Raw genomic sequence first — 26,275 nt, forward strand, 5'->3', positions numbered from 1 at the left:
CTATGGAGAGTAATACCCATAAGAAGGTTAAAGATAGAACGGGAGAGAATGTACGTCCGTAATGGAGGCCTTCAATTTCTTTGAAACCATGAGCTACAAGTCAAGCTTTGTACTTGCGGATGGAGCCATGCGGTTTGAGATTTTTGTGAAGTACCCATTTGAAGCTTATTGATGATTCTCCAAGAGGAAGGGGCACCGATTTCCAAGTGTTATTGTGAAGAAGAGCTTTGTATTCATCGGCATTGTATCTTGCCATTGAGAGGCTTTGGGACTTTGAAGTGCTTGAGTGATAGAAGGGCAGATTGGAGGACTTGTAAATAGTGATTGGAGGAAAATCTCGAGCTTTTCCAAGGGCAATGTTTGCTTAAAGATGAAGGTCATGTATGTTTTCGAAGCAAGGATTTGGTTGTGACTGTACCTCTTCAATATCGGAGTCAGAGGAGCTGAATAGAGTAATGGGTTTTGATGGAGAAGTTGGAGATGGAAGCCGTAGTGTGGTAGCAATGAGAGCATTAGGGGAAGTATTGCTTGAAGTTGAAGACATTGTTGCTATGTGAGTAGACCTTCGAATTTTTTGTCCTTCAATGCAAGATGATGGAGGTAATTTTTGAGTGGAGGAATGGAGAGGATCAGAATTTTCGTGATGATATTGAGCTTCTAGGATTGAAGGATAAGAGGCTCGCTGTTTATATAGAGTTTTTGCTGTGGATGGTGAGCTTGTATGCTTTGGAGAACTGAGAGTATTGAGTTGAGTTGAAGTGTGAGCATGGTAGCTATTAATGATGGCAGGTTGTTGGCGTGGAGAATATTTAGGGGAGCTAGTACACGGAGCTGTTTACTCCAATGTGTTGTGGATTTCAGTCGCCATGTGGACTAGAGGCGTGATTTCAAAATATGACAGTGCCATTTGGACAGATTTGACCACGTCAGATGCCATGATTGGCACTGCGTGATGAGTCGTCATATTTAGTTCTTTTGGATTTTTTCTAAGGTGTAATGTGATTCATTAAGGATAGAATCTTTTGAATTTGAGGGTTGTTCATATGAACTAGCTAACCTTGGGCCTTTAGAATGAGATAAGGATAATGATGATTGAGAAGAGCTCGAATGGAGAGAACTAGAAAGAGGGGATTTTGTAGAAGATATGGTGGGTCCTGCTTGACCAAACCACAATCTGTAAGGAGTGTTATTGAATAGAGAGTTTGAGTACAACCTGTTTTGAAGATATGTTGCTATAGCAATTGCTTCCTCCCAATATTCTTTTCCCAGACGAGGTAGTGATAGCATGGATCTTGCACCATTGAGTAGTGTATGATTCTTGTGTTCAGTAACTCCATTTGGCTATGGATGATGTGGTATGGTAAGCTCATGTTGAATGCCAAAAGCCTTGCAATAATCTTCGAACTCAGTTGAAGTATATTCTCCTCCATTGTTTATACGGAGAGCTTTGAGTTGTAACTTGTGCTTATTTTCAACTGCTTCCTTATATTCTTGGAACTTGGAGAAGACTTGTGACTTCCTCGTGAGAAAATATACAATTGTGTATCTTGAATAATCATCAATAAGCACCATAAAGTATTTTGCACTAGTGATAGTTCACTATTTATTGGACCACAAATGTCGGAGTGTACTAATTGAAGTTATTGAGTTGTAATGGAGTAAGATTTGGGATAAGGAAGATTTGTACCCTTATTGAGAGCACAAGCTTGAAAAAATGGACGTTGAGAGAGGGAAGGTGGAATGCGATGGACAAGTTTCTTGTGAATAAATTGTTGGAGAACATTTTGCGAGGCATGACCAAGCCTAGAGTGCCATAGGAGCGTGTTCTATGGTATACTTGTGACTGAAGTGGAGTTAGCATTTGAAGGAGGTTGTAGAAGTGAATCCCTGAGTGCATAAAGCCAACCTAGTTTGGTGTAGGTAAGTTTGAGAGAAGGTGAGAGTAGCTGTAAGATGGAGTGGTCTTTGTGGAAGTGCATAATGAGAGAGGATTGAGAAGTGAGCTCACTAATACTTAATAGATTTTTCTTGAGATTGGGAACATAATAGACATCATGTACGTTGATTATGTGATTGAAAGGAAGCTCCACTTGAATGGTGCAGTAGCCTTGATCTTGTTGAATGTTGTTGTCCCCCATGGCAACATTAAGTGGAGTGGAGATCTCTTTGAAGCCAACTAACCATTCCTTGTGAAAAGTCATATGATGAGGAGCTCCACAATCTAAAAACCATGTTAATTCCTCTTTGGAGTTTGAGGAAGGTGGCCAAACACTTGTGGCTAGGCTAATGATAGTTTCTGGTTGCTCTTCTATGTCATAATTTTCGATGCTAACAAAGTGATCTTGACCTCTTGATTGATATTTATTGAATCTTTTTTTTTAACGACAATTCTTTTCAATATGACCTTGTCTTTTGCAAGCACTACATATGAGATGATAATGAGGGTTTCTTGATAAGGATAGGGATTGAAAAGAATGGTAAGATTTGGGCTTATGTGGAGGAATACCAAGAATCCCTTTGACGTTAGACCGACAAGAAAACTTGGGGTTTTGTTGAAAGTGTTGAGCTCTTTCATGAAGATGTTTTGAGTTGTAAGCAGTTATAGCTAGAGACTTGGATTAAAGTAGAAAGAGTATCTCTCATGACTTGCTCTTGCTTGATTCTATTAAACAGTGGTGGTGGCTGAAGCTTGAGTTTATCAATGCCAAAGAGGTTTGAGTGGTAATAAAGGCTCTCCAAGATAGAGGCAAGGAAGAGAGGAGAAACATGGCTTGTAATTCTTTTGAGATGACTAAACTAGATACTATGGTTTCATCTAGCAAATATTGCAACTCTTCTAACAACTTAGTGATTGACTGATCTTCATGCATAGTGGCAATAGATAGTTTTCTAAACATGGCCATTTCAAAAACAATATCTATGTGTTTATATGCATTGTTGAAGAGTTTCCAAATACCTTTTATGGGGGGTATTGTTCTTACTAGTTGTACTTGTCCATATCCACAATGGACAAGTATTTCCATTCTCACAACTGCATCTCTTTGTATCCAATCTTCCTTGTCTGCTCCTTCTTATTTAGGGTAGTCTTCCTTGCCACTGATAATATTCCATAGGTTTGCTTGAGACCATCCTTAGCTTCCACACTTGATAGTTTCTTCCATTGAGTTTGTCGATCTTGATGTGTTGGTTGTAGGAGGTAGTGGCATTGAGGAGAGCCATTGGAAGAATGAGAGTAAAGGAGGACTAGTAGTTTGTGATTTTGAGAAGGAAATGATAAGCTAGAAAGATAGGACCTGGTGTTCTGATACCATGTATTGAAAATGAGGAACTTGTAGATAAGAGAATATTGTGCACAATAAGGGAAAGAGATAGAGGCAATATAGATGGGGGTGAATTGCAGTTGAACGTTTCATTGCTAGTAGTTGTATATATACATGGTACATTAAATGAGGTAGGTGAGCATCATATCTAAATATCTGCAATATTTACAAAAGTGGGTATCTATGAGATCCTTTTGTCCACATACTAACTTGCCCTTATCTTATCTAAACTTTTATCCTTATCCACAACTTTATCTTTACACCAACTAGGTTGTGCGCCCCTTCAGGTCCTTAATTGGTAAGGGAGGGTCACCTCTCTTTTGACTTACCACCTTACCTAGCATTAGCCTCTTTTCTCATTCTCAGAGTATACATGGTAGACATTTTTACTTAGCAACAAGTATGAGGTGCATTGAAAAGTAAGCTTTGGATCTTTTCATGAGATGCAAGGATGAATCAAGAGCTTGGGTAGCACTTTGCTTGGCAGTCCAACGGCTCAATGGCTACTACTTTCCCTTTTTTTCAATGGCTTACTATCCATTTGAGATTAATCTAAAGCATACAAGGGTAGGGAAGAGTTAATGTTAGCAAAATCAATTGATTTAGAGTTAGTCATGATGCACTAGAAGAAAAATGGGTCACTGATTTTAGGTGGGTAACATGCATAGAACGAAGGATTTAACTAAGAGAGCATATATAATCATAATTTCTCCAACAAAAGGAATTCATCTCAACAAGTAGATTAAGATTGGATTTACATACCTCTTTAATGCTTGGGGAAGATAGATGAAGCATGATCCACCATAATGCCAATTTCTCCACCAAGCAAGCTAGGTTGATTAGAGTAGTCCAAGGGATGAAACCTTCAAGAGTTTGATGCTTTCACTCATGGTAGGGGCTCTTGTGGTTCTACTTGAGCTTAATCTTTAGTAATGGAAAGCTTCAAAGGGAACTTTCATGGCTACCAACAAAAATTCCCTATATGCCGAGCTCCATGTCTTTAATTCACATAAGAGAGGTCAAGAATGGCTGCAAGAGATTTTGAGGGCTAACATCTCAAAGGTGGGAAGGCTTGAGCTAAGTTTTAATGGCTAACATATCTCTAGATGAAGAATCCATGGTTGCCTAAACTGTCTGGTCTACTATCCATCTTCTAAGGTTTACTCCATGGCCTAGAATGTCAGAAGGGAAAGAAGAGGAGTACTCAAGGAGTGCCCAAGGTTGGCTAGGAGTTGTAGTGAGTAGCAAGAGATTAGCAAGAGGGCTGGGAATGGTAAGAGCACTAGTGTAGAATGAAAAAAATTATGGGAGTTGCCCTATAGGCCTCAAGAGGTAGCAAGTGATCACTCCAGAGATTCTCAAGCGCCAATGATGTAAAGGATGAATTTCAAGTATTGATTGGTGTTTTGGACTAGGCTCAAGCAAGATCTTGGAGCTTCTTGAGGCTAACAACCCTAAGAGCCTATAGGAGAAGAGAGAGAAGAGGGATTGGAACAAAAAATGATCGAGATTTTGTCCTCTTCTAAGTCATGAGTCACCAAATTTGACCTTGGAATCCCTAAAAATTATATGAAAAGGAGTGATGACTTGCTAAGTTATCCATTTTACCTCTAGATTTGTCACAATCTCTAGCCATAGCTCCTGCTTGCTCTGAAAAGTTTCTCTCTGTACTAGTACTTGTGACTTGAGTAACTAGGGTTTTAGATTTGAAAAAGGGAACTAGATGGAGAAGAGGAAAGAAGAAAAGGACCAAAGTGTGATGCTTTGATATCACTTGTAATGAATGAAGCTCAAAGGAGAGATGAGAATGAGTTGAAGAGAGAGAAAGAGAAAAAAGGAGAATAAGAAGAAGAAGAAGAAGAAGAAGAAGAAGAAGAAGAAAGACTAAAAGAGGAGAGAGAAAGACAAGCATCCCATATAAAGGGGTTACTTACAGATTGAATATAAAAAGGTTATGGTTTATTAAGAAAACAATAAAAAATAAGGATATTCATGAATAAACCTTGAACACATGTGAAATAGAGGGTATACATATAGTGAATTATCCAAGCAAGAAAGAGGGGATAAAGGAGGAAGCCACGGAGCTAGAGATGAAGGTAAAGAGTATGTTCTTGATAATATCTAGATGCCCTAAACTAGTCTCTTACAACTTATATACCCTAGCTAATGTGCCTGGGTGTCTAACCCTAGATCCTATGTATCCTGCTCATTATAGAAACTGTAGATGGAATATCGCATAAAGAAAAAACTCCCTATGTAACTAAAGTCTTTATCAATGGTAGAATACCTTTTGCGTGAGCCACCAATAACCTTTGAAATCAATTTTGACACTAAGATAGAGTTACGAATGTATTGTCATCCATTGTACATGGCCAGTTTGAATCTATAGACAATAGAAGAAATAGAAATAGAGAGGCTAGTTTTCTCCTATAGAGTCTCTCTAGAAGTAGAGACATAGTCTAAAGAGGGAGATGATGCAAATAATGGCAAAGGTTATGAAAGTAAAGTATAATAAATAATAAAATCAAAAGAGAATACAAATGATGATGTAGCCACAAAGGCCTTGAGGGATGAATATGCCATATTGTTGGATAGAATGACACTGGTACCCTTTGAACTCACTAATAAATCTTATCATATACAACAAACGCACAGAAAATGGATCCAACCAACAAAGATTTTCTTCATCTTGGGCTCTTGTTGTGCTAATCTATCTTTCTCAAGCAATGATGATGATGATGCATCATGCCAACAAGTAGTAGTGCTTCAAAAGAAAAACAACTCAAATGGTCTTTGTCATGTGACATTTCTAAACACATCCTTAGAATATGAATCCTCAAGAGTGTGTGTAAGAGAGAGAGAGAGAGAGAGAGAGAGAGAGAGGGAGGAAGGAGTTGGAGACAAATTGAAGAAGAGAGTGAAGAAAGAGAGGAAGATGAGAGAGTATATTTAAAGAGAAAGAGAAGAGACACAAATGTAATTTCCTTAATGTTTGGTTTTATGTAAGTTTTATATAGTGTGGTGTTTGAGCTAACAAGAAGAGCACTTGGAGCGAGTGTTCACATTGATTAGACAGTTATACCATTGAGCTTATTCAAGTATACACATAAATTTTACTTCTAAAATAAGACTTGATTTAAACTAAGTGAATTTTAATCATTTATCAAATAAATTAACAGACTATTTGTTTAATATAAAAATAGAGTACATTTTAGTTTTTAAATGTCTTATAGTTCAAATGAATTGAATTTTTATTATAATTTAAAATAGAGTAAATTTTAATTTTTAAATATCTTAGAGAGAGGAAGAGAGGAGAGAGAAAATAAGAGAGGGAGGGAATGAGAGTGAAGAGAGAAGAACTACATAAAGGAGAGAGGAGAAATACAAGAGCATATAGAGAAACAAGAGGGAAGATATAGGAGAATGAGAAAAGATGTGAGAAAATAGAGGAGATTTGAAAGTGGAAAGGAGAGAGGAGAGATATGAAAGGAAAAGAAGGTGAGAAGAGAGAATAGACAAGAGGAGAGAGAAGATAGAAAAATATGAGAGTCAAGGCAATATAAAGATAAGAGAGAGAGGAAGAGCAAAGAGAAGAGAGTAGAAGTAGAGAAGGGAGAGAGGAGAAAGAAGAGAGAAGATAGAGAGAGGAAGGGAGATAGAGGAGAGAGAAATAGAGAGAAGAAGATAGAGAAGAGAGCAGAGCGGAGAAGGGAGAGAGGAGATAAGAGAAAAGAGAGAGAAGAGAGAGAGAAAAGAAGTGAGTATTCTTCTCCCCTCCTCTCTTGCATCCTCTCTCTCTCTCTCTTCCTTTCCACATCTCTCTTGTCTCTTTCTCGTGTTCCCTCCTCTTTTCCCTCCCTTCCTTCTCTTCTCTCTCCTCCACTTCCTTTCCTCTTCTCACCTTCTCCCTTTTCTCTCTCTTTCTCCCTCTTATTCTCTTCTCCCCCTTCCCCTTTCTCCTCACCTCTATCACACCTTCTCTTCTTTTCTTCTCCATTTCTTCCTTCTTTGTCTCTCTCTTAATCCAAATGAAATTATCAACAAAAGCATATACATTCATCTATGTAAAACCTACATTAATTCCTTAATATTTAAATATCTTTTAAGAAAAATAATAGTAAAAAGGAAAAACAATATTAGTATTTGTAGTCACATACCCATTACACAATGGCATCGAGACAAAGAAAAATATGGAAGTTTTGGCTGATGTCATTTCAAACGATAGTAGTATTTGTAGCCAGATACCCATTACACAATGGCTTCAAAACAAAGAAAAAAATGGAATTTTTGGCCGATGTCATTTCAAACCAATGCTGCTATGCTTCTCAATATACACATTGAAATGCATATTGCAAATCATTTAAGTTGCATTGGTATGTATTTTGAAATACTTAATGGAAATAGCTTAAGTAAGCTTTGGTGTAACGTGTCCACTAGTATCATCCAGGACACGTCTTAACAGTCCATCGGAAAGAATGTCTAGAAAGCTTCGCCCGGCACTCCCATGGAATGTTACGGGATTTGCGATCTAGGTCTTTCCGCGTCTGCCACGTAGCGGAAGTATCTTGGCCATTCCCACTTAGGATCGACCGAAATTAGGGTTTTCTTGATTGGTCATTACCTAATAGCAACTAGTGTCGGACCCAAGCGAACTAGTTTACGCAGAAACACGAGGTACGAAGTGCATTCACACTGCACTTGGTTCAAGGAGAATGGGAAACGAGAGGGATGCAAAGCTCAACCTCTCTGCCATAAGGCATAGTCCCATTCCGTTCCCCTAAAACAGCGTAAATCGGTTAAGACATCACTCTAGGTCAACGCTTTTGTTGTTCTGTCCTTAGACGATCATCCCGCTGTTCTTTGAGAAAAGTTCTCGGCTAACCGGGACCACCTAACCGTAGGACGGACCCATGGCCCATCCTCCGCACTTTCCTCGGTTTGTTTTAGTTATGTAATTATCTAACACATTAATTTGACATGTAACAATTAGCTTCTTCAATTAAACCATTAAGCACTGGTTCCTTTACGTAATCTTATCATGTGACATAGAAAAACAATATCAAACAAGTTCTTTATTAACATATCATCATTTTCATATTTGAACTACAAGGAGTTCCCGCCCGTAGGCTTGTCCATAATCCACCTGAAGGCTATCCAGTAATCCACAGGGATCACTATTCCAGGCTTCCGCCCGTAAACTAGTATGCGGGCCTCGAGATCCAATCTTGAGTCACATTAGCCTCTTGTGCAGGACCCCGAAGGTGAGGAATTTATGGCCAGAGCCCCCCTGGCACCCAAGCGTCCTCTTGCTCCAAGTAGAGCTCAACAGAGAGACCTCTCGCGGCGGGTTCGGTCCACGTTCCTGGCGTGGTCAACAACCCCCTTGGTTAGGGTCAGACAGGCAGTCGGGGGTAACTGAAACTGCCTCTCCCTTCAGGCCTTCAAACTGAAGTATAGATATTCATTTAATTTGTAATTCATAAATCAAACAGTGCTCAAAAATCTCTAGCAAGCACAAACATTTCCATTATTCGACCTTGTTATTTGGCAAACTGCTAAGGAATGATTCTTTCCTTTCGAATGCATCAGCAGTCGTTCCAAGGTGTCTTGCAACTTGGCAAGATCCCTTATATTCTGGGTTAGGGCGTACCTTATAAACCCAAGTTGGTCAACCCTAAAGTTTATTGGATACTTTAGTTTCCAGTTTTTAACTTTCCTTATTTAGAAGGATATCAAAGAATACATCCTTTTGCAAGATAACTTGCATAAGGATCGGCCATCCTTGTTGAGGGTATTTAACCTTCCTTCTTGTGAATCAATCATAAGACTATAAGACTTCGTACTTGTTGCGCAAGTCTTGCATCGTAATATACGATGAAATAATCCGTTTTAGTTTCTTTAAGCTGACGTTTGTCGGACCTAGGGTCTCTTTTTAAGAACCTTAGGGACAACCCCTAGTTCTTTTACATTTACGAATTTATTGACCCTATAATCAGGGAAGATAGTCAAGTGTTTAAGGTATAAACGTTTCTTGGTCTTTAAATCATTCCCAAGGCATATTTTCAGCATAGGTATTTCTAAGTTTACATTAATTCGCTTATCTTTTAGAAGGTAATATTGAGATCACCTCGGCACGATTTGTTATCCTTGTGACAATTGATTTCTCAGTCCTAAACTTTAATGCCTTGAGGTTAGGTAAATTCAATTAATCTTCATTTTTCCTTGCAAACGTAACTCATGCCAAATAACAATCTTTTCCTTGCTGAGATATGCAATTAGCAATGATAACTTCCTAGAATTCAAGCAACGTAAGAAACCTTTCATGAATTTCATCTTCTACGATGATTCGTTGCATAAAGGAATAGGGGCTAATGGTGCAAGATGGAGTTTTTATACCTTTAAGATTTAGCAAAAATATACTACTATAGTAGGTAGATAATCTTGCTCGTAATTCATGATGCCAGGAGGCATATTCCACGGTGGATTCCGTGAGGTTTTACGGTGGATTCCGTAAACTTAGATGACCGGGGCTCATACGCAAAGATGATTCTTTGTGCGAGAAGTTGATGGGGACGCCTGTCCTTTTCGGGCGTTTCATTAATTTAGTGTGTACATGGGTGATTCCATAGCGGGTGATTCCGCAAAATGCATATTAAATTAATAAACGTTTATGAGTTTAGAGTGCGCACTCGTAATAAATTAAGGTTAGGATTTATTTCTAACCAGTTGATTTATTTATGTAGCTGAAGACTGCTAGGTACTCACTTTTGTCGGTTTAATTGTGTTATTTTACTAACGATTGTGAATGCTTCAGTTGATGTGTAGAGATAGCAGCAGTGGCGGAGGAAAGCATTGGAGTCTAGCGGGTTTTCGATCTTTGGACTATATTTTGATAGGCGCCACGCCTATATTTTGATTATGTCTATAGAGACATCAATTATTTATTATTATTTTGTATGCGCTTATGCGCCTGGATATGTTATTTTTATTTGGACATTGAGATCGGGCGTGCCAGACACTATGGGCACCGTCCATTAGCTTTATTTTCTTATTTTTGGTAGAAAGCAAACTCAAAAGCTAAAAGCTTGTCATATTTTTGTAATTGGGCTATTTTTGAGCATAAAGATTGGAAATATACATTAAATACATGCTTTGTGAAGCGCTCACACAAGGCATGGGGGGAGATTGAACCCAATTTGTCTCTTGTCTCATGTCGTGCTTGCTTTTACATTGGTTTTTGTGCTAAAAAGTAGAGTACTTTGTTCTTGGGGACCTTTGGGAATTCACTACGTGAGCTACCTGCGTCCGATCTGCGCACCAATTCATTTCAAAGCATGATGCTATTTGAAAGAAACTATAATTATTATATTATCATTTTTGCATGTTTAATTAAACTAAACTCCTTCATCGTAAATAACTAGGACAAAATTATATCTTATCCCAGACAATTCATCTTGCATGATTAAATTAAAACCGATATAAAACCAAGAAGGAAAAACCTGGTTTTGAGGTGAGATATCCACATGGATACCGGGAGATGACCCTCCCGCAGCTACTCCTTGGACTTTCTTAGGTGGCATCGCAGTTCGAACATGAAGGAAGTTTTTACTCTTTCTTTCGGATTTCCACCGTCTCTCTTTCGAGGCAAGAAGTTGTTCAAAAAGTTGACCACGAGAAGGAATAATAAGACCTATAGGTTCTTAGCTTCTTCGAAGAGGGAAACGTTTATAAAGCCTAAAAAGGCCCTATAGGGTATATACACGGCAAAAAAAAGTTGTGTGTGAGTGTGGCTTCGCAACATACGCACCTTGAGAGATTTTTGGGCATGGGAGTGAAAGGACTTAGGGGTTTTCAAACCTAGGGGGAAAATTTGAAGGGTAACACAAGGGATTATAGCAGGGGAGAAGGTGTGAAGGAAAAAGGGTACACGGGGGTAAGGGCTTAGGGGGTGTGTTAAAAGGAGCATGGGGGGTGGAAGGGAAAAAAAGATTATGAGGGGGGTGAAGGGTAAAAGGAATATGAGTATAGGAGGGGGGGGTTGAGGGTTTTAAAAACCCGGGGAAAAATGATGGAGTAGAAGGGTTATGGGTATAGGAAGGGGGGCTTAAAGGAGCCCCCCCTTAGAAGCTTCTTGAAGCTTCTGTGGGGTTCTAGGGGGCCACGTGGGGGGTTGGTGGCAGTCGTCAAAAGGCCGCCTTGGCGGTGTGTAGGTGAACGGATGGCGGCAGGGTGTCTCCTTATCTTGATCTCCTCGGCGGCGACCGGCCAGCTCTCACTTGCCCACTGTATCGGCTCCTTCTCTCCCTCATGGCTACTGTCAGCAGCATGGTGAATCAAACCTCTCTTTCTCTCTTATGATAGGCGGGGCAGCACTCCGTCCTTCCTTCCCCTCTGAAACCCTGCGGCCCTCCCTCTTTAAATAGGGGAGGGGAGGGAATCCTCCCCCCCTTGATGTGTCTGCATGCATGGCGAGGGGCCTGAGCAAGCTCCAGCGAGGAGCTTGATGGCTCCCTACCCCCATCGCCCTTCCAGCTTGACGTGATGCCGCGTGAGGAGGCGAATCGACGTGCTGCCGTGTGAATATATATTTGATATATATTACATTTGGTATATATTGTAGCATGCATACCAATGTTCATACTTGCACATATTATGGTGCTTCTTTTTTGTTGTAGCATTAGAAAGCAGCATTGGTCTTCCCCAAATCCCTTGTAGTGTTATGCAAAAGATCATAAGAAGTAGTTGATGTTAAAAATTTATTAGAAGGAATGTGTTCATTACTTCACAATTGAAATATTATTATTTTGATTTCCCCAAGAAAAAAAATATAAATAGTTTACAATATGTCACTTAGGAAAGATGGTATAACCATGAACAATTAAACTCACACTAATATTCAATTATATAGTGGCATCAATAAGATAAATATACTTTCTATCACCACAATGTACAAGGCATATAATAGAGCTAAAATTGACAAAAACACTCTAGGAATAAAGTAATATACTTACAAAGGTATTAACAAAGGCACTATACATGCCAAAAAAATTTGTGCAAAAGCGTACCAAAAATTTGTACAAATCACTCAATAATGTTCAAAACAAATAAAAACTTCAAAATAATTGGCTCACGTTGAATAATAAGGCTTTAACAATTTTCTGTTACCAGAAAATAGTATTTTCTAGTATGCAAAAGTAACAGTAACATGTGTAATCCAAGATAGTAATAACCATCTTAGATTACACATTTCGACATAGATATCATTCTTCTTTATGATTCCAAAACTATAGATCCTATTTAGTAAGCAAGAAAACTCATCTATATCTCATAAGTGTAGCCTCTTCAACCATAAGAATCAATTGAAAGCCTTGAGAAAGCAAGATTCATAGGACTTATAAAGGCTATTGAATATATAGGCCTCACAATACAAGTCCTAGAAAGGTACATTCCAAAATCCCATTGCCTTTGGTTATGCTCTTCATGTCGATGATTTGGTTTCAACAAGAAGTCACTATAAGGACAAACAAGATCAATTATTAAAGTTGTAGACTTTCAAAACTTGAATGTATAATGGTTAGTTGGATAACATTGAGTAGAAAAAGAAAGCATTTATGGGGTGAATGGTCTCTCAAGGGAACACCTAAATATATACTAGAGCTATGATTGATGCGCTACTAAGAATAAAAACTAGAGCTATGATTGATTTAGGGTAATGCTAGAACATTTTTGTCATGCCTTCAAATCAAAAACCAATTTTACCCCAAAATAGTTTCAATTTTCCATTGAACATTGTAAGTAAACATGTGGCTAATTTAGATCTTGGGCTCTAAGGCCCGTTGTTTAAGTAAAACAAAGCTCACATGTTCATTTCAAAGAATCCGACCAAAATAACATTCACGAAGGGGATACAATTATGGAAATGTTTGGTTACCTTTAATTTTGGTTTGTCACATGTAGGTAGGACAATGGGACTTGGATATTTAAGTTTGAGAATGCTTTGACCAAAACTTCTATTTGTAAATGCAATTTGTCCATAACTTTATCTACATAGCTACAACCAATTCATATCGTAGTGATAGAATTTAAGGGTACAATGATGCATCCAAGTATAACCTTGGATGTAAAATCATTTCGTTTCCATATTGTTGTTAGCTATGAAGACATGTTAGCAATTGGTTGAATTCAAAAGCTCATTTATCAAATCACTTTTCAATCTAGATTTCATGGACCTTGATAGAATCCAATCATGGTGGAGGTTAGAAAACAAGCTTCTTAATATAATGATGATTCAAGAATCTCCTTAAGTAGACATATGACTATGATGAAACAAAGTCCCATTTGGATGGATGCGAGTCTTCTCTTTCCACATTAGCAATACTACAAAAGCAATAGGCAACCACTCAATTAAGTGGTGAAATACTAAGTCAAAGGCTAATCAAAATAAACCATAGTTTTTACTCGATATAGCTACTCCTTATACATCTAAGCCTCCCCATGAGCTAGAAATCAACCTAATTGACTAGTCTAGTAGTTCATTATCTCATAATTTACCCTCCTCACAATGTGGTGGTTTATTAGAGCACCCTAAAGAGGGTCTATGTTAATATTTAGATAGCTTGCTTTAGAGTTATATTTATAGAAATATGGGGATTATGTGTTGATAAATAATGGCCCAAAAAGTGCTTCTTTTTAAACTATATTCGATTGTACTAGGTTCTAAAGTATAATCTATCTCTTTTTTTACAAAGACAAGCATCATCTCATCTGCTAGCACATCAAGTTACAAAAAATAGCACAATATATTTCGTGTGTCTCCATTTTCTTCTCTCGCATGCAAACCCATATATTCATAAATTATTTCCACGCAACTCACAATTGAAAGAACTCTCTCTCCCTCTCTCTCTCTCTCTCTTTCTCACACACACAAACACACAATACGAAGAAATAGTACATTAATCGAACTTCAAGAGAAGAGCACTTAGATTACTCACAAGTGACATTACATTTCGACCAAGCCTTGCTATTTCGTAAAATGAATCGCCAGGCGTTACATGTTAATCACGAGAGAGAGGATGCACATAGCGGGTCCAGGTGTGTTCGACATGACGATTGGAGACGTTCATGCAGACCGTGACGATTGCAGGAGCCGGGTCTGCATGACTGTCGAAGAAGCGTAGCCCAAGGTAAAAGTTTGGACCGTGGATTATTATATATTCTTCGAGGAAGACATCATGGCACAGAGAGAGAGAGAGAGAGAGAGAGAGAGAGAGAGATTAGAACGGAATTGAAGACACAGAACTGTCGATTGTGCAACAGAACGAGACAAAAACATCGAGGTTCAAAGGAAAGGTGACAAAAGACGATCAGTACGTCTATTGAGGCAAAAATGATGATACCGTCACCGTCGTTGTTCTATTCAATCATGCAGGAAAGTTTGATTATGGCTAGAAACGGGGCAGCCACTGGAAGCCGACAGAGCGTGGGCTAATTGCATGGGGACAGTCAGGAAGCCAGGTCCACTGGGGCCGCGGCCCTTGGCCTTCCAGATGTTCATCGGCCGAAGTAGTAGTGCCGTCCTCACCAGGCAACTGCCTTGACGCACTGTAATCGAGGGTCAGAGCCAGGATCCTCTTGCCCAGCCGAAAGCACAGGACGTCTGAGTTCTCGTGATCCTCTGCACTACGGCTCGCGCTAGCTCCACTCACGCATACGCATTCCATCTTTCGGCGCAGATCCTCACCATATGAATGATTATTAGAAACATCGTCATCAGGAATCTCTATGTGAAACTGGAGCAGTATATGCAAAGGCATCGTCGCAACCCGGCGCCATGAATATCCACTGATCCGATCTGTGAGAGAATTAGGGTTAGACGTACTCTGAGACCTGCAAGCGGGTATTCTACGGGGGAGCACGTGGAAGCTAAAAACTTGAAAGGCGAGCAGGGGCTGCAGTTTATACACCCTGTCATTGAAGAGCTGCGTCATGGGTCGCCGCATGTGGCCGAAGCATGCTGCTTCCCGGTCTGCTCGGGTGCAATATACCAGAGAAGGAAAGCCATACACAAGGTACAGAGAGTGCTGAGAAGAGACCAGCCTACAGAGGAAGGGGTCGATGTCGGCCGAGCCGGGATTCCGTATAGGCTTATCAAAGATGTCATTTTCGGCGAGAGGGTAGGGTGGTTCCGGCAGCACAACGTCTGGATACCAGGCGAGGTTCTGCCTGAATAGATTACGACCCTCTATATTATCATTACGGAGAACCTCCAGCATGTCCTCGTCAGACCACATTTTGGCATTAATAAGAACTAGTCCACCATCTTGGTCTTCTTCTTTTCTGTCAGCTTGCAGTACAGATGCTTGACCACGTAGTCCTTCAGCTTCCTCATCAACTGGCGGCGCAGCCACGCCCACGATCCGGTAAAAGCGGTGCAGGGGGAACCAGAAGAATCCATTGCATTCCACCAAGCCCTGCTTGGCGCCTCTCTCCAGGTCCCAGTCCACCTCTTTCTGCACCACGTGCCACGCCTGCTCATGTGGCTTGCGCATCTCCAGCGTTGAATGGCGCCGCCAATATTGCTGAGGCGTGTAGTCGTCATCGCTGCTCCATGCGCCGTCATTATCCACTTCCGCTCTAGACGTAGAGATGGCCCCCCGCTTATGTTTCCTCCTGACTTCTTTCTTTAAGGCCATTAGAGTGGGGCCAACACCCAGGTCGCCTATGAATTGCACGGTAGCCCTAGACGTGATGGCATCGTCCACCATCTCGGGCGCGGGCAACTTCTCGCACGCTTTAGTCAGCGGGTTGAAGCTGAAGGTGTCATTCTGCTTCTGCGCGTGAGAGGTCACTAACAGACGGCCCGCTTGCGTGCACCGGAAGGTGAGATCGGTGCCCTTGCAGCCGGTGAGAGTTGCGTTGAGTGGCACCTGGTCCCATCTCCCCGTCTGGAAGTTGAAGACAGCCAGAAAGCCCCAGCAGGGCTCAAACACAGCAAAGTGAGGGGGAAACTTATCCTGTCCATCGTTGAGGCTGTGGGGAACCTTCTCGTCGGCACCAAACAGGCTCCTCGAGCTCGATAGCACCTCATTCCACGCCGTGGACACGCAACGCAACTTGATAATTTCTTGCAGAGGCCGCACCCTTCTTAGGACTTCTATTACGAGCTCCATTGGCATATGCGGTTGATCATCCGGGGCTCTACTTCTTAATAGCCTACTCTGGCCGCCATCAACTAGTATTAGAGCTTTGCCTAGATTATCTCTAGCACCCTCTGATCTCTCATCCTTCCTACGGCGGGGACGGCATCCCTTTCGATTTCTATTTGTCACCATACTTTCTGCGGCCGCTACCAGCGCTCACGGCAACTTTTGACACTGGAGTTGAACTATGGCACTAGGATTGCGTTGTTTAGCTGCGCAAGACCTTTTATAGTTGCGACGAACTATCGATCTGCCCTACTTCACGAATCACGATGGAGACCTCGGTACGAAAATATTCTCCCCCGGAAAGCAACACCACTATTTAATTGATTGTAATAAGTTCCACGTAGCAGTAGGTATTCTCCTCGACTATTTTGCTGATTATTGCTTGTATCGTTCTTTTCGCTTTTAGGAAGCCAGAGACAACAAAGAAAAAAAAGACCCTTTGAAGGTGTTGGCAATGAGCATTACCTGCTTTCTTTAACATTCGCACTCTCGCATTCGTAGATAACGCATCCTTTCTTCTCAATGTCTCGTACAAATTTTATAGATTCAAGGATAACTATAAGTAGCACTAACCATATGTAGTTTTTGAGAGACTAGTGCAAAAGATACAGTCGGCTTTGTCACAAGAAAACAAGGTCTTTTTGATATTATGAGGATGCAACATCATTTATTTATTGCCAATGAGCAGGTAGACATCATTGGTAGGAAGGTTGCATCTCTAACTAAAGTTTAGTAGTTCGGTTCATTAGCTAGGTGGCATCAAACCTTTGAGTGATATTATCTTTAGGTGAAAAATAGTGGGCTTGTTCCAACTTACCAATCACACAGTGCATTACAAAAAACATAATTTGATTAGTTTATAAGAAGCATTTCTTTTCTCACATGTGCATTCTTATTTAAGTTGGTCATTTACATGGTATCAGAGCTTCAAAACTTGTCAGTTGTGCATGTGCATGTGTGTGCATTACTTGTACCTATCTATCTCTCTTTGCTAGTGCCATGAACCTTTTTGCAATCTTGCAATGTCCCACAATGCAAGCATAGCTACATAAAATAGACATGATTTTTACAAATGTTTTCATAAGAACTCTATATATTACCTATAAATCATAGTAGAAAATCAATTTATATACATATATCCTAATTTGGAATTAACCTTTCATCTTTTGTTATAGTCCTACTCTAAACAAAGATAAGTGATAATATCAAGAAGTAAAGGCAAGAAGCTAGAGAGAATAAATAGATAACGCATAGTCTTAGATCCCTAACTAAATAAGGATTGGAAAAGGCCACCAAAGCATAGGGAAGAGCCCCTTCTTTGAACCAAAGGCAAGGTGTGTCTTTCCTCTTCTTTTTCTTTGCTTTGCTTTGTATTTCTCCTCCTTATCTTCCTCTACATTTCCGAGAAACATGGTTTCGTTATGCGAATTAGGATGGTTGTTCTTAGAGAGATGAAGGCTTGCATTTGGCTAGCACTTTTTTAAACTTTACACTCTTCTTATATCAATAGTTTATTTTTAAAAGGTGCCACCTTCTTTTTCTTAGATACCGTAAGAAGAGTGCATTAGTAGGCATGTTAATCAACGTGATTGATTGTGTCAATCAATCTACTATTAATAACATTTTTGACGTGGGTTATTAAATGTTTGGATAGACATATCAAAGAACACCACAAAATATACTAACAACATCCATGACATTTTATTTGAGATGCCTATAATGGCAACACTATGTGTATATACATATATGTATGTGTAAATGTATGCTTGGCCTACACATCAACCAAAATAGATCTAGCCTATGTAAAGCTAACCTAGCTGTCATTAGCCCTTGACTACAGCTCTATTCTATGTCTAGACCTACCTAGCCTATAGACAACTTAGTGTATCCTAGCCCCAATCCTAGTCTATGCCTAAAATAACCTAGCCTTAGCCTAAGATGAAGCTATTCATACCTATAGCCTAATCTAAGCCTACACTTAGAAACATAGTAGGCGTTTCCTAAATCATATGATGAAAACTTTACATTCTTTTCCATATATGCACACTCACATTGGAAGAAAACACATCCTTTATTATATCATTGCTTGCTAAAAAATCATGTTGTGAAAATTTTATGTTTTTTTCCATATATGCACACTCACATTGAAAGGAAATGCATCCTTTATTATATCATTGCTTGTTATCATTCTATGTGTTGAATGATAAATGTAGAGTAACACTCACCATATGTATTTTTAGAGAGATGATTTTGTTGATTTCCAAATGAGGCTCCTTTTGCTACTATGAGCATGCACAAGAACATATTGCTAGTGTAGATATAGTCAATATATGCAATTTTGGATATGTCCTACATGCTCATTTATAGACATGTTTATGCCTACACCTGATTTGTATTTTGAGCTTGCTTACAAACATGCATACAAACACATTGCAAGTATAGATAAGAGTTTTAGAGCTACCAATATTTCATTTTAATTTTGATGTCTTTTTGAGAAAAAGAATGCAAAACAGGAGTTGAGTACATGAGTAACCTGTCTGATGGCAATGTGGATGCAATGCAAGTCATAGTCAACATTATGATGAACTTGTTTTTTGAACATGTACCCCAATAGTGAGCCCTTACCAACACTTTTCTTGTTAGGTAGAATGTAAAAGATGATGGGTAGGCTCTTAGTATCAATAGAAACTATTAGTTTTATTGGGACAAAAAATGGGCCCGACATTGGCTTTAAGTCTCTAGCGGGGCCTCTATGCTCAACCAAAACACCCCACAACCTCATAGCCAAGAGCTTTAGGAGGCTACACACACTGATCTAACTTAAACACGTGTTTATATTCTTTATAGTCCAAAAAATCTCTTCCCAAATCCTCATAGGGAGTACCCAAACAAAACGGTGTGTAGCACCTTGTATCACATACACAAGGAGTATCCCTTGACTGACTGCCCCGGTCCCACTATGGCTCTCACACACCTTGGGGATTGGCCTCAAGATATGTCGTTCAAACATATAACTCATGTGACAGAGTCCTCTCTTATCATCCATCATTCCAAGAGATTCCTTACTTTATAAGTTCCCAAGAGGCAATCGATCACTACCCCTATAACTTGGGACTCCTCACCCTAAACATGGGTCAATGTTCATAAAAGTAGGTGCTATGCATCCAATGTATATGTTTCCAATACCATATAATAAATGCAATGCATGAGTGGATGATATGTTGAGCTCAACCATTTTATTTATTCAAAAGAGCATTGTGACAATACACAAGTAGTTCTCTTCATGCTTTTCATCCTGATGCATTTGCTTCAGTGCATATAGGGAACACCACCGAGTACACTTGTGCTAGTGTTAACCCTTTAACTTTTAACATAAACATGCCCTACATGTAAAATACATCATACCCATAAGAATTTATCTTATATTCAATAATCATGACCCCCTCTCCCTAGTGTTTAATGTTAAGCTTGTGGTGGTAGGTGTAGAGAGTGTTTCCATGTCATTTTCTTATTTGAAAATAAAAAAATCACGCACTATAACATGAAAATTGGACTTAGCTAGGCTAAACCTCATACCTTAGGTCCAACATATAGTTACAAACATATTCATAATTTTTTGGTATATAAAACTATTTGTTTCCTATTTAAGATCCATTTAAAATCCATTTTTTGATTTCTTTTAAATCAATTTCTTTTTTCATTTTTTGATTCAATTTGATTAGGATTACTAAGATTTACCATTGTCTATCATTTCAATCCATAAGAATATAATTTCTTTACCTGAAACAAAAAAAAATCGTATATTTTCACTTAAATACTACATTTTGGGATTTTGATTATTAAAAATGACCACATCTAACTACATTTTTTGTATATTATCACTCACAGCCCTCAAAGACATGCCAAACAAGATTGATACAGATTTTCATACCATATGCACTTCATTCGGATCATAAACTGTCAAAAACAAGCAAAATTTCTTTATAGAATGGACATACTACTAAATTGTGTGTTCCGGGTCACAAAAATTGAATATGTGTATAGCTCTTGGACTTGCTATCGATATATATACAACACGGAACATCAATTATCAGCATCCTCACAATCTTGCAACAATTTGGTGCATTGTTGGACAAGCATTCTTTATCCCATTCTTCACTTTCTTTTGTCCGCATGAATGATCTCTTGGAGAGGAGAGAGAAAGAATGAATGCGGCACTTTCTTTTCATGTAGCCATTCTTCGTGCAAGAGCTGATGAATCAGAGTGAAAGATTAAAAGATTATGCAGGTATAATCAGATTTGTGGCATGTTTTGCAACCCCCCAACCCCTTCTCAAGAAATCATTGCCATTTGATAGAACAACTCCTTTTTTTTTTTCAAGAAAGAAGAAAAATCCCCTCCCCACAAGTTGTCAAATTGGGGTCATACCCTTTCAACTCTCTCTCCCAAGTCACTTTCACACTAGCCCTTGTCCCTTTGTGCACACCTTTTAGTTCCTCTAGTGTACGATATCTAATTCCGTGTCCAAAAAATTTATGTGTCCATCTTGAAGTCTTGAATTGTTAGCAACTTGTCCTACTTTAATCCAACACCTAGAAAAATTATGAAAAATTAGCAACAATTGGAACCTAACACGGGCTTAACACACACTTTATGGCACTATCCGGGCCTCTAGTACACACCCAAACCACCCCTCGCCTTGTGGCCTAGGAGCATCTAAGAGATACACTACTCTAACCTCTAATGCAAAATTTTGCATTTGTATGGATTATAATCCAACGAATATACCATCGCACACTCCTTAGAGGGAGTCCCTATACATATTGTTGTATTATACCATATAAGCATAGACCAAGGAAGCACCCCTTCATGGTTGAATACCGCCACGGCTCCATTACGACTCTCCTACACCTTGGGAATAGGCCCCAAGTGCCGAGAACTAAAATGGGCCCAACATTAGCTCTAAGAACTAACTAGGCCTCTCCGATATACTCAAGGAACACACCCCCTCGGCCTCATGGCCCAAAGAGCATCTAAGGGACACACTGCCCTAACTTCTATCGCAAATTTTGTGTTTGTTTTGGATTGTAGTCCAACGGTTAAACCTTCCCCCACACTGCTTAGAGGGAGTCCCTACACATACATATGTGTAAAACACATGGTAAGTACAAACAGAAGAAGGCATTCCTCAATTGAATGCCATGGCTCCACTGCTGCTCTCCTATACCTCGGGGATTGAACCCTTGCAATGCACCGCTAACACAAAAAATATAGACCTCACAAACTCCACTCTTATTTTAAAATATTCTAAGAGATAAGATATTTCCTTACTTAATAGTTTCCCAAGAAACTTGAACACTTAAATCTACAGCTTAGGTATTTCACAACTCAACGTGGGTCATATGTATAAGAAACCAATTGCAATGTATCTAGGAATTGCACCATATGATATGCACAATGAAATTGTGAATGCCATAGTACTAAAATATTTTATGTTTTATAAATCAACATTGTGAAGTACAAAAGACATTTCTTTGAATGATTCCACCCTACATGTTATATTGCATTGCTAAGAGTGAGCACCGAACATGATCGTGATGTTGGACCCTTTTACAATTAAATTATCAACATCCTATATGGTATGCACAACCAAATGGATAATAATCTCAAATTTTATTAGTATCTAATCAATATCAAAACCCCTCTTTCCCCCTATTGTTTAGGTTATGCATCATTGATAGGTATAAAGAGCCGTTTTTAAATGTGTTTTTCGTGTAAAAAGTGGTAAAACTGGACCTTAAAAAGTGCAAAAACTAAATTTTCCTATTTTTCCACTACTTTTCTTCTTCCATTAGCATCTTGCATCCAACTCCTTCCCCTTCTCCCATAGAATCACACATGTGAATAGGCATCATGAGGAGAGAGGAGGGAGGAGAGAGAAAGAGTGATTTTCAACTTCATCACCTACCAGCCATTTTTTGATCAGACACCGGTGAAGTAGAGCAAAAATTTGAAGAAGATTCTTGCATTGCTCTATTTGATTGATTGTCTTCAAGCTTCAACCTCCCCCTTCTCACAAATCGATGCCATGGGGAGGCGATGACTAATCACATCTTTTGAAAAACTGCCCCCCTTCTCCCCCTATGAAAATTCTTTGGAGGCCAATGGCCCCCCTAAAGGCCCGTGCCCTAATTTTTTCCCCTTTTTTGGCCCACTTTAACCTTGGAAATATCTGGCCCCTTTTAATTCTTCCACCTGGCCATCGATTCCAAATCTGGAAAATCTTTCATGTCTAACTTGACATATCGAACGGTTGAGAAGCTATCTCTTTGCAATTCCACCATCGAAAAAAATATTGAATATCCGCAACCCTTGCAACGACCGAAGTTTCCATTCACGTATTCATCAGAATCCTTATGTTTCACTTTCATCGGATTTAAATTCTCGCCTAAAATTGCATTAATCAGCTCCTTTTGGGCACTTTTTGGGTCTTTAAATCCTGATCTCATTGGCAACCATAGGATAGGGTGACTTAACCTGTCGAATCCAACGAACTCATCTACACAAACAACAACCAAAGAAAGCATCAAGTTGACACAAAGTTTATATTGAACAAAGCAAAAGAACAACTCTCACCGTACCCCTTCACAGAATCAAGGCATGAAAATCCACAACAAATAGGCCTAGCAGAATTTAACAGAAATTTAGAGTGAGTTGCTAACCAACTATTCTAACATGGACTAGCTAAAAAGTGTTTCAAATAGGTCATCCTAGTGGTGATTTGAACTACCTACCTAACTTAAGATAACTGGACCAGAACCTCATACTAGGCTAGAACTCCTATAGCCTGGTCATCATATTTTTCTAGTAACACATTTTTCTTCCAAGGTTTCCATACTCGGGCATGTAAAAAGGAGGAAGCTAAGCGTATTGTGACCCAAGGAGAGCAGCGCAACGACCTTAGGTCGTGACTCAGTATCCAAGAATTTACCAAGCTCTCGCGAGAGGTGACACTTAATTCTTTCTTGTTTCTCTCACTTTTATTTTTGCTTCAACCTTCCTTATTTTTTTCCAACTAGCTACTACCCTTAGGAAGACAAGGCATTGGCCCTAACTTGTCCCCAAGACGTACCGAGCCTCTACAATGCAATAATCAACTACTTATAGAAATTTTCTTACTTTTTCTTTTCTAACTAAGGGGCTAGAACCCCTTTTTACATACCTCTATAATTTTTATCTTTAGATATATTCAAAAATTACTCTTTTTTGCTATTTTGGCAAGCTTCTTGCACTACCTCACACTAGCAGGGACTCCTAGGACAACTGTCTAGCAAGTAGGAAGGATAGGGTCATAAAGACTACCTTCTATCATAGGTATTTAGATTGCCTAGCATTGTCCTAACAAGACAACTACTCAAATCTCCCCTAAATATATCTAACCCAAACCTAGGACTTCATGCCTTGATTGCCAGTCCCCACAACCGAAAAGAAAAGAACCCCTACATACACATATAACACTATTAGCTTAAGAGGAAAACTGGGAAAGGAGACGATGCCACCTAGAATGGCCACAAGAAGCTCCTACTCAGCAAAGACTCACTCTAGGCACTTTGTACAATCTGTATGATGCAATCACTAAAAAGAGTATGATTAAACGTGTTTGCATCAAATAGACATATGGCCCTCTTAGCCTAAAGAGATATAACATTTTGCAAACCAACAAAACCAGCCCTCTTGGCCTTATAGAATAAAACATTAGAACTGGATAGAAGCGACCTTCTTCTCCGTATTAAATAAAACATTTTAATACCATTCAACACAATGTACTATTAAAATAATCCCTTGGTCCTAATGTTACTGTACTAAAATACAAAACTGACCAAGGATATGGCTTTGGGCCCTACACTAAGTGCATTAAGTTATTAGCTAACCCCCATCCTGTATAAATAGCAAGGGGTGTTTGATGAATAGGATGATATACAATCTGATGCATCCATGAGTAGAAAGATGCTCAGTTTTTGCTACTTGACTCATAATCCAAACTAACCATCGGTGGGCTGAAATATGGCGTGTTAGCAAGAAGACCCCAAAGTTGTCCAGGGCTAATGCTAGGAGGTTATTGTAAGGGCTCCTTGGATCACAATAGAAAAAGACATCTTCCATGAAAGCATAGTTAGCCAAGGAGTCAACAAAGTAATTCCATTGTCAAGGAGCTAACTGACAAGTCACAATCTCAAAGATATGCACATATCCAAGGTTACACAACGGTATATCCGTAAGATGAAATGTTACAAACTATAGGTCCCATTTAGCTTACTAATTACTAACTGTGAGTCACCTTTAACCAATAATTGGCGGCTACCACCACATCTAGCTACATTTAGCCCCATGATCAAGGCCTTGTATTCTGCCATATTATTAGTAAAATAGGGTCCTAAATAGACTTCCATCTTCATGACAACCCTATGTCGAGATGTTTAATGACCACACCAATGTTTGAATGTTTGGGAGGTTGTCTAGAAGCTCCATAATATAAAATTGGGCTTCATTGATAGGCCACACCATAATAATCAGCTCACTCGTACTTATGATAATCAAAATCAAGCGAAGAGAGAGGATGTATAACATACACAATCCCTCCTTCCTCATTGAACTTAATAGGAATACTAGTCAGAACTCATTGACAATGTTGGAAATAGACCTTAAATTCCCACGTAAAGGATCCGTCTTTCCACTCAATAATCTAATACCCTTTGCTCCACCAGATCACTTGACCTCGGTGGTAACATTTTCTCAAGGTAGGGATACTCCAAATAGGGAATGATGCATCCCATCCCCTCATCTTGGTATCTACTACACGTTAAAGTTGAATCCTGAAGAACCTGCACAAGCACCAAGCTCATTAGTCTTTACACATAGTAAGGCATCAGCTTCTTAAAGTTAAATTTAATCTCAAACTCTACCCCTGCAAATGTACTAGAAGGGCCATAGAGCCATTCTTTCCTAAACGTACAATCTTGTATGGTCCATCCCATTTGGGTTCTAATTTTCCTAGAAAGATCTCCTGATGAGCATCATAATAAAGCACTAACTAACCTTTCACAAATTTATAATTTTTAGTTGGAAGATCATGAAGGGCTTTCATTCTCCTCTTCCCTACTTCTTGATGTAGTCAAGCCTGCAATCGAATCTCATCAAGATGTGCTAGAGAGGTATACCATTCCTATAATGCTTCTCCCTCTCTCCCAATGAATGATTGAGAGCAAAACACACAGTGGGGAGTTTTATTTCTAATGGCAAAATGCACTCCTCCCCATACAAAATCTTGAATTGGGTGTGGCCTATAGCTCTCTTGAATGTCATGTTGTAATCCCGTACTACCACATATAATTTCTTATCCCAATCACACTTACTTTCCAACACTATCTTGGATAAAATTCCTACCAGTTGTTTATTTGTACTCTCAATGTGGATCTTTACTTGAGGATTATATAGGATAGACTTGTTGTGCTTAATCTTCAGAGCTTCAATGAGGGCTACTATAACCTTGTTCAAGAAGATTAAAGACAGTCTCCTTCGGTAGTGTAGTGAAGTGTCGAACAATTTGCTCTATAATGAAATTGGCCATCTCCTTAGTATTATGCTTCACCATTTCCCGATCTTCAGACCACTTTCTAAAGTAGTCCATTGCTCCAATAATATACCATTTTCATGTAGATGATGAAGGGTATTTAGTCCCACAAAATCAA

The sequence above is a fragment of the Lygodium microphyllum genome, chromosome 25, assembly GCF_053477565.2.
Source record: "Lygodium microphyllum isolate KBCC chromosome 25, Lygodium_microphyllum_v1.1.10, whole genome shotgun sequence".
Classification (NCBI taxonomy): Eukaryota; Viridiplantae; Streptophyta; class Polypodiopsida; order Schizaeales; family Lygodiaceae; genus Lygodium; species Lygodium microphyllum.